The sequence below is a fragment of the Mustela putorius genome, unplaced genomic scaffold, assembly GCF_011764305.1.
Source record: "Mustela putorius furo isolate JIRA1106 unplaced genomic scaffold, ASM1176430v1.1 tig00003972_pilon_pilon_pilon, whole genome shotgun sequence".
NCBI lineage: Eukaryota > Metazoa > Chordata > Mammalia > Carnivora > Mustelidae > Mustela > Mustela putorius.
This window is the reverse complement of record NW_025422115.1, coordinates 7,095,049-7,102,207: the sequence shown is the minus strand read 5'-3', so window position 1 is coordinate 7,102,207 and position 7,159 is coordinate 7,095,049. Positions and strand designations below refer to the sequence as shown.

Here is a 7,159-nt window from a genome sequence, read left to right as displayed (position 1 = left end):
TCACAAGTTGAATTTGACAATGTATTTTAAAATTATATACTATGATCAAGTCGAATTTATCTCAGGCATGGAAGCTGATTCAAAATTTGAAAATCAATCAATATAATCCAACACATCAACAGGTTAAAAGAAAAATCACATGACCATGATAATAGGTGCAGAGAAAGCATTTGACAAAATCTGACATTCATTCATGATAAAACTCTCAGTAAACTAGGAATAGAGGGAAACTTCCTCCAGTTCATAAAGAATATCTACAAAAAATATATAGCTAACATTATATTTAATTTTGAGGAACTCAAAACATTCCTACAAAGATCAGGAAAAAGGCAAGGATATCTCCTCTCACCATTCCCTTTCAACTTTTTACTAGAAGTTAAAATAATGCAATAAGACAAGAGAAGGAAATAAAGGCATAGAGATTGGAAGGAAGAAATAAAATTATCCTTGTTCACAGATGACATGATCATACATGTCGAAAATCTGAAACAATCAACAACAACAACAAAAAACTCCTGGAACTGATTAACTGTAGAGGCAGAGGAGGAGAGGAAAAGCTAGGAGAACAACAAGAGCAAGTTGAAATCATTGCAGAAGGATAAAATTTGTCAGTATATGATCTTCATACACTCTAGTAAAAAAACAGCCATAAAGTTTTCTGTCTCAAAATGACTGGAAATTAGTTGTTGCAACAGACAATTTTTTCCAAAATCCTGAACTTTATATATGAGAGAGTGTAAAAGCATCCTTGAACAGGAAGAAGTTATTATAACAATACAATAGATACAAGGTTTCTCAAGATGAAAACAAAATTGGAATAGATGATATACAATAGTCCTATGATGACCTAGCACTAGAGCCAGCCAGCATTTTTGTGTTGATTGTTACATGGAAGTTCAGAGCAGCAACACAGTGTAAGTTTCCCAAACAAGAATTCATGGATGGTATGACATTGAAACCTAAGGGCCCAGATACCCAAGATGGAAAAAGAATCGAAAGAACCAGGATGACTTAAGGATTTTTACCAGTTTACTTTTAATTTTGCAATGATTCTAAGATGGAAAGGATTAGATCTAAAAATGGCCATTGCCTACTTGAACTTAGTGCTTAAGGAAGATTTAAATTCTTAGACTTATGGAATAACTCTTTGGTGGAATATCATAAATGATCAATATAAAAAGATATTTGGAATCTTCCTTTAACCATCAGTACAATGAATGCAGAGGACAATCTGTCAATTATGATGAAGAAAGAAAGAGCATGGCATGTTCTTACTGACAATTTTGTGGAATTTGCCTGCCCTCAAATTGCTGGGACAAGATGTACAACAGTGTATCATAAAGGAAACTTCTAGAATGTATGTAGTCTGTACAATAAATACAATGGAAAATTGCTGCCTTAACTGAACTGAAGATCAATCTGAAGAACTCAGACTGAGGGCTGTATCAAAAGTTAAGGATATATCTTAGACCATATCATATTTCATTCTGATGGTGGTTTGGGCTTATCTTCTAGTCTGGGCTTATCTAAATATTTATAACTCCAATATTGTGGATTTCATCTTATATTTGTGGGCCATACTAGTTTATTCTCTTTTATAGGGTTTATGGTGATTATTTTGAGTTTTCCAACCTTGCATAAAACACAATGCTGTCTTCATCAGAAAACAGTGGTGGGGGGCACCTGAGTGGCTCAAGTGGGTTAAGCCTCTGCTTTCAGCTCAGGTCATGATCTCAGGGTCCTGGGATTGAGCCCCACATTCGGCTCTCTGCTCAGCAGGGAGCTTGCTTCCCCCCTCTCTCTGCCTTCCTCTCTGCCTACTTGTGATCTCTCTCTTTGTCAAATAAATAAATAAAATCTTTTTTTAAAAAAACAGTGGCTTAAGAATTAAACATATGAATATTTTAAAAATCAAACTCCTAGAACTAATAAGCAATTATGACAAAGTTGCAAGGTACAAGATTTTTTTTTAAAGATTTTATTTATTTATTTCCCAGAGAGAGAGATCACAAGTAAGGTCAGAGGCAGGCAGAGAGAGGGGGAAGCAGGCTCCCTGCTGAGCAGAGAGCCTGATACAGGGCTTGATCCCAGGACCCTAAGACCATGACCTGGACCAAAGCAAAGGCTTAACCCACTGAGCCACCCAGGCACCCCAAGGTACAAGATTAGTATATAAAAGCCAATTACCTTCCTATATGCCATCAATGAGCAAGTAGAATTTGAAATTTAAAACAAAGTACCATTTATATTAGCACTCCCCCAAATAAAGTACTTAGGTATAAATCTAACAAAATATAAATCTAGCCAGGTGATGGGTATTAAGGAGGGCACGTGTTGTGACAAACACTGAATGTTATAAGCAAATAATGAATCATTGAATACTACATCAAAGACTAATGATGACTAACTCAACATAATAAAAAAATCTATATGAAGAAAACTAAAACACTCTGATGAATTAAAGAACAACTAAATAAATGGAGAGATACTCAATGTTCATAGACAGAAAGGTTCAATATTGTCAAGATTTCAGTTCTTTCCAATTTCATCTCTACATTCACTATAATTCCAATCAAAATCCCAGGAAGTTATTTTGTGAACATTGACAAACTGAAGCCAAAGGTTATATGGAGAGAGAAAAGACACAGAATAGCCAACATAATATTTAAGAAGAAGCACAAAGTTGAAGGACTGACACTACCTGACTTAAACACTTAATATAAAGCTACAGTAATCAAGACAATGTGGTATTAGCAAAAGAAAAGACAACTAGATCAATAGAACAGAATAAAGACCCCAGAAATATACCCACATAAATACAGTCAACTTATCTTTGACAAAGGAACAAAGACAATACAATGGAGCAAAGACACTCTTTTCAATAAATGGCCATGGAACAACTATATACCCACATACAGAAAAATAAGAATAGGCACACTTTATAAACTTCACAAAAATCAACTTAGAATGGATCATAAACCTAAATGTAAAATGTAAAATTATAAGACTCCTAGAATATAACATAGGAGAAAATGTAAATGACCTATCTTTTTAGATACAACACCAAACACACAATCCATGAAAAGAAACAATTGATGAGCTAGACTTAATGAAAATTAAAAACTTCTCCTTTGTGAAAGATCATGTCAAGAGAATGAAAAGACACTTTATAGACTGGGAGAAGATATTTGCAAAGACATATCTGATAAAGGACTGTTATCCAAAAATAAATAAAGAACTCTTTAAACTCAACAATAAGAAAAGAAACAACCCAGTTAAAATTGGGCTAAAGACACTAACAGACACCTCATCAAAGAAGATATCCAGATAGTAAATAAGCATATGAAAATGTGCTCCACATCATAGAGCATCAGAGAAATGCAAATTAAAACAACAATGGGAGACTACTCCACACCTATTAGGATGGCCAAAACTGGGAACACTGACAACACCAAATGCTGATAAGGATGGGGAGCCACAGGAACTCTCATTCCTTGCTGGTAGGGATGCAAAATGGTGCAGGCACTTTAGAAGACAGTTTGGCAGTTGGATGCTGCTTATAAAACTAAACATATTTTTAACCATACAATTCTGCAGTTGTGCTCCTTGGTATTAATTTACCCAAGTGAATTGAAAACTTATGTTCACACAAACACCTTGCACACAGATGTCTATAACAGCTTTATTTATAATTGGCAAAACTTGGGAAACAATCAGGATGCCCTTTAGGAGGTAAATGGATAAAGAAACTATGATATACCCAGACAACAGTATATTATTCAGCACTAAAAAGAAAGGAGTTATGAAGCCATGAAAAGACATGGAGGAAACTTTAATTTTTATTACTGAATGAAAGAAGTCAATCTGAAAATGCTGCATACTGTAGGACTCCAGCTATGTGACATTCTGAAAAAGGCAATACTACAGAGACATTAAAAAGATCGGTGGTTGCCAGGGGTTGAAGGTAGTGGGAAGGATGAATAGGCAGGGCATGAAGGAATTTTAGGGCAGTGAAAATAACTCTGTATGATGCTATAATAGTAAATACATGTCATTATACAATTGTCCAAACCCATAGAATGCATGACATCAAGAGCGAACCCTAATGTAAATTATGGAATTTAAGTGATAATGATGTGTCAGTGTAGATTCACCAATTTTAACAAATGTGATACAGTGATAGTGGGGGAAGCTATATATGTGTGAGGCATGGGTTATAGGGCAACTCTATGTATTTAGGTTCAAATTTATTTGCTCTAAAAATAAAGTCTTCTTTATTGCTCTAAAATTAAAGTCTTTTTTGCTCTAAAAATAAAGTCTTATTTTAAAAAAATTTAACTTAGACTCTGAAATCAGATCTGCTGGACTTCAAACCAGGCTGATATGGTCTTGTAACCCAGTGCCTCAATTTTCACATCTATAAAGCAGAGATTATACTAGCATTGACCCACAGAGTGGTTGTGAATGTGTATAAGACAATGCATGAGAAGTACATAGCCTCAAGCTTGCTGGGAAAGGGAGCTTTAAGTTACTTAAAACTAGTCTTTTGAACAATCTGAACCTGTGAGGAACAAACAGGAAGTGGTTTGATCTTCCTTCCACACTGGCCTTCCGGTATGTTCTTTCACATCATCCTTCCCTTGACAACATCTTAGTGAGTCAACTCACTTCAGTTTTCCAGGCATTTTTAATGGTAAGAACAAGCCTTGTTTCTGTAAAGATGGCTCACTTTCAAGTGTTCAGTCCAGTCCAGTCCAGTCCAGTCTCAATCGAAATTTGAATCTCACATCCAAGCCAAGCTCTGCCCTGTCCCAGCCAGGCAGTGGGGATGGGCATCGAGGGTCCTTTTCCTAGTTTTCTCTCTTCCTTCCTCTCCCTTTCCCAGCTCCTTTAGGCTTGGGGCAAAGGAAGTAGAAGCTTAAAGGAAGGGAGCAAAAAGTCTTTTTTCTTTTCCACGTAACTAGTTCTGCTGCCACGATCTTCATGTGGCAATCCTCTAAATGCTGGCTCTCTTAAGGACCACGTTTTGTGGATTCTTTAGAGACTCGCTGGGGATATACACACTGCATAATGTCTTAACCTGAGAGATAGTTTTTGGGCAATCTCTTGCTCCTTCTCTTTGCCATTAATCTCCATGGCACTCCCTCTCCTGATCCATACCTCCTCTTCCTCTGTCTTCCTCTGTGATCCAGAGGTTGACTCCTGTGATTCCTGGAGACTACACATTTTGGGCTTCCTTACTGATTTCTGGGTTCAGCCAATGGAGGCCCCAATGGGAGACGAGAAGGTGAAAGGACAGAGGGATTTCCTACTCCTCTTTGCCTCAGGGATGCACCTGGCAGTGGTGTGTCCCTCATGATCGTGACTCCAGCTGGGCTGCCCCACTCTCTCAGCTCCAGCCCTCACTGGGCTCAAGTAATATGATTTCATCCCATTGAACTTCATCCTCAGAGCAGGAAGAACTTCCTGCTGTCACCAGCCCTAGGTGCACAACATCCCACCTGAAATGGCACCTTCAGAAAAATTCTCAAAAAAAAAACCCAACACATAGACTGAGAAATAGCCATCAACAACATAGAAGTCTGACAGAGGACTGGTTTACAGAATACATACTTAACCCCTACACACCTATAAGAAGACATAATCTAACATAAAAATAAACAGAACACTTGAATCGACACTTTACAAAAGATCATATCAAAACAGCCTCTTCCAGGGGCACCTGGGTGGCTCAGTGGGTTAAGCTTCTGCCTTCGGCTCAGGTCATGATCCCAGGGTCTTGGGATCGAGCCCAAAATTGGGCTCTCTTCTCAGCAGGGAGCCTGTTTCCCCTTCTCTCTCTGCCTGCCTCTCTGCCTACTTGTGATCTCTGTCAAATAAATAAATAAAATCTTTTAAAAAATAAATAAAAATAAAAACAAAAACAAAAACTAGCCTCTTCCATATGTTTCATAAACATATAGAAAGGAGTTCAAACTTGTTAGTCATCAGGAAATGGCAAATGAAAAACTGCAATGTGGTATCACTGTATACTCACTAGAATGGCAAAAATAAAAATGGTGGAAAATGCCAAGTGCTGGTGAGGATGTGGAGCGAGGGGATACAAAGTGGTGTGAACATTCTAGGAAAGTCTTTGCTGTGTCTGATAAAACTGAACATACACAAAACCTATACCCCTGAAACTCCATGCCCCAAAATACACCCAGTTAAAATGTATGTTCACTACTCATTAAAGTCCCAACCTAGACATTACACACATGAGTATTAACAAAAGAATGGACAAATGAATTGCGGTATAGTCATTCAGTGGAATATGACACAGCAGTGAGAATCAGTCGTCTATAATGGTAGGCAACAACATGGATAAATCTTACATATTTGGGGAGTTAAATATTTGTTAAACCTCTAACTCTTGATTTTTTTTTTTAAAGATTTTTTATTTATTTATTTGACAGAGAGAAATCACAAGTAGACGGAGAGGCAGGCAGAGAGAGAGAGAGAGGGAAGCAGGCTCCCTGCCGAGCAGAGAGCCCGATGCGGGACTCGATCCCAGGACCCTGAGATCATGACCTGAGCCGAAGGCAGCGGCTTAACCACTGAGCCACCCAGGCGCCCGTCTAACTCTTGATTTTTTAAAAATTTATTTATTTATTTATTTATTTATTTTCAGCATAACAGTATTAATTGTTTTTGCACCACACCCAGTGCTCCATACAATCCGTGCCCTCTCTAATACCCACCACCTGGCTCCCCCAACCTCCCACGCCTCTTGATTTTTGGCTCAAGTCATGAGAGATCCAGCCTTACGTTGGATGCCCCACTCAAAGGGGAGTCTGCTTGAGATCCTCTTTCTCCTCTCTCTCTACCCCTCCTCCTGCACTATCTCTCTCAGTCTCTCAAAATACATAAATAAATATTTTTTTAAAATTTCCTTAATAAACAATGAAATCTGGAACACAGAAAAGAAATTTTAAAAATAAATAAAATTTTTTTAAAAAATTAAAAAGCAAAACAAAACAAACAAAAAAATCTCCTTTAAAAAAGAACCCAAATATAATGTTGAATGAAAGAATGCAGATTAAAAGATGTCTTACATAATTACATTTATACAAAGTTTAAAAATAGGCAAAACTAATATCTGTTGAAAGTCAGGGTAGTG

At 37.3% G+C, this 7,159-nt stretch overlaps 1 pseudogene; it reads left to right on the top strand.

Annotated features, from left to right (window-relative positions):
- Window positions 1–579: 579 nt before the first annotated feature.
- LOC101673408 lies at window positions 580–1,354 on the top strand (annotated as a pseudogene).
- The last annotated feature ends 5,805 nt before the right edge of the window (window positions 1,355–7,159 follow it).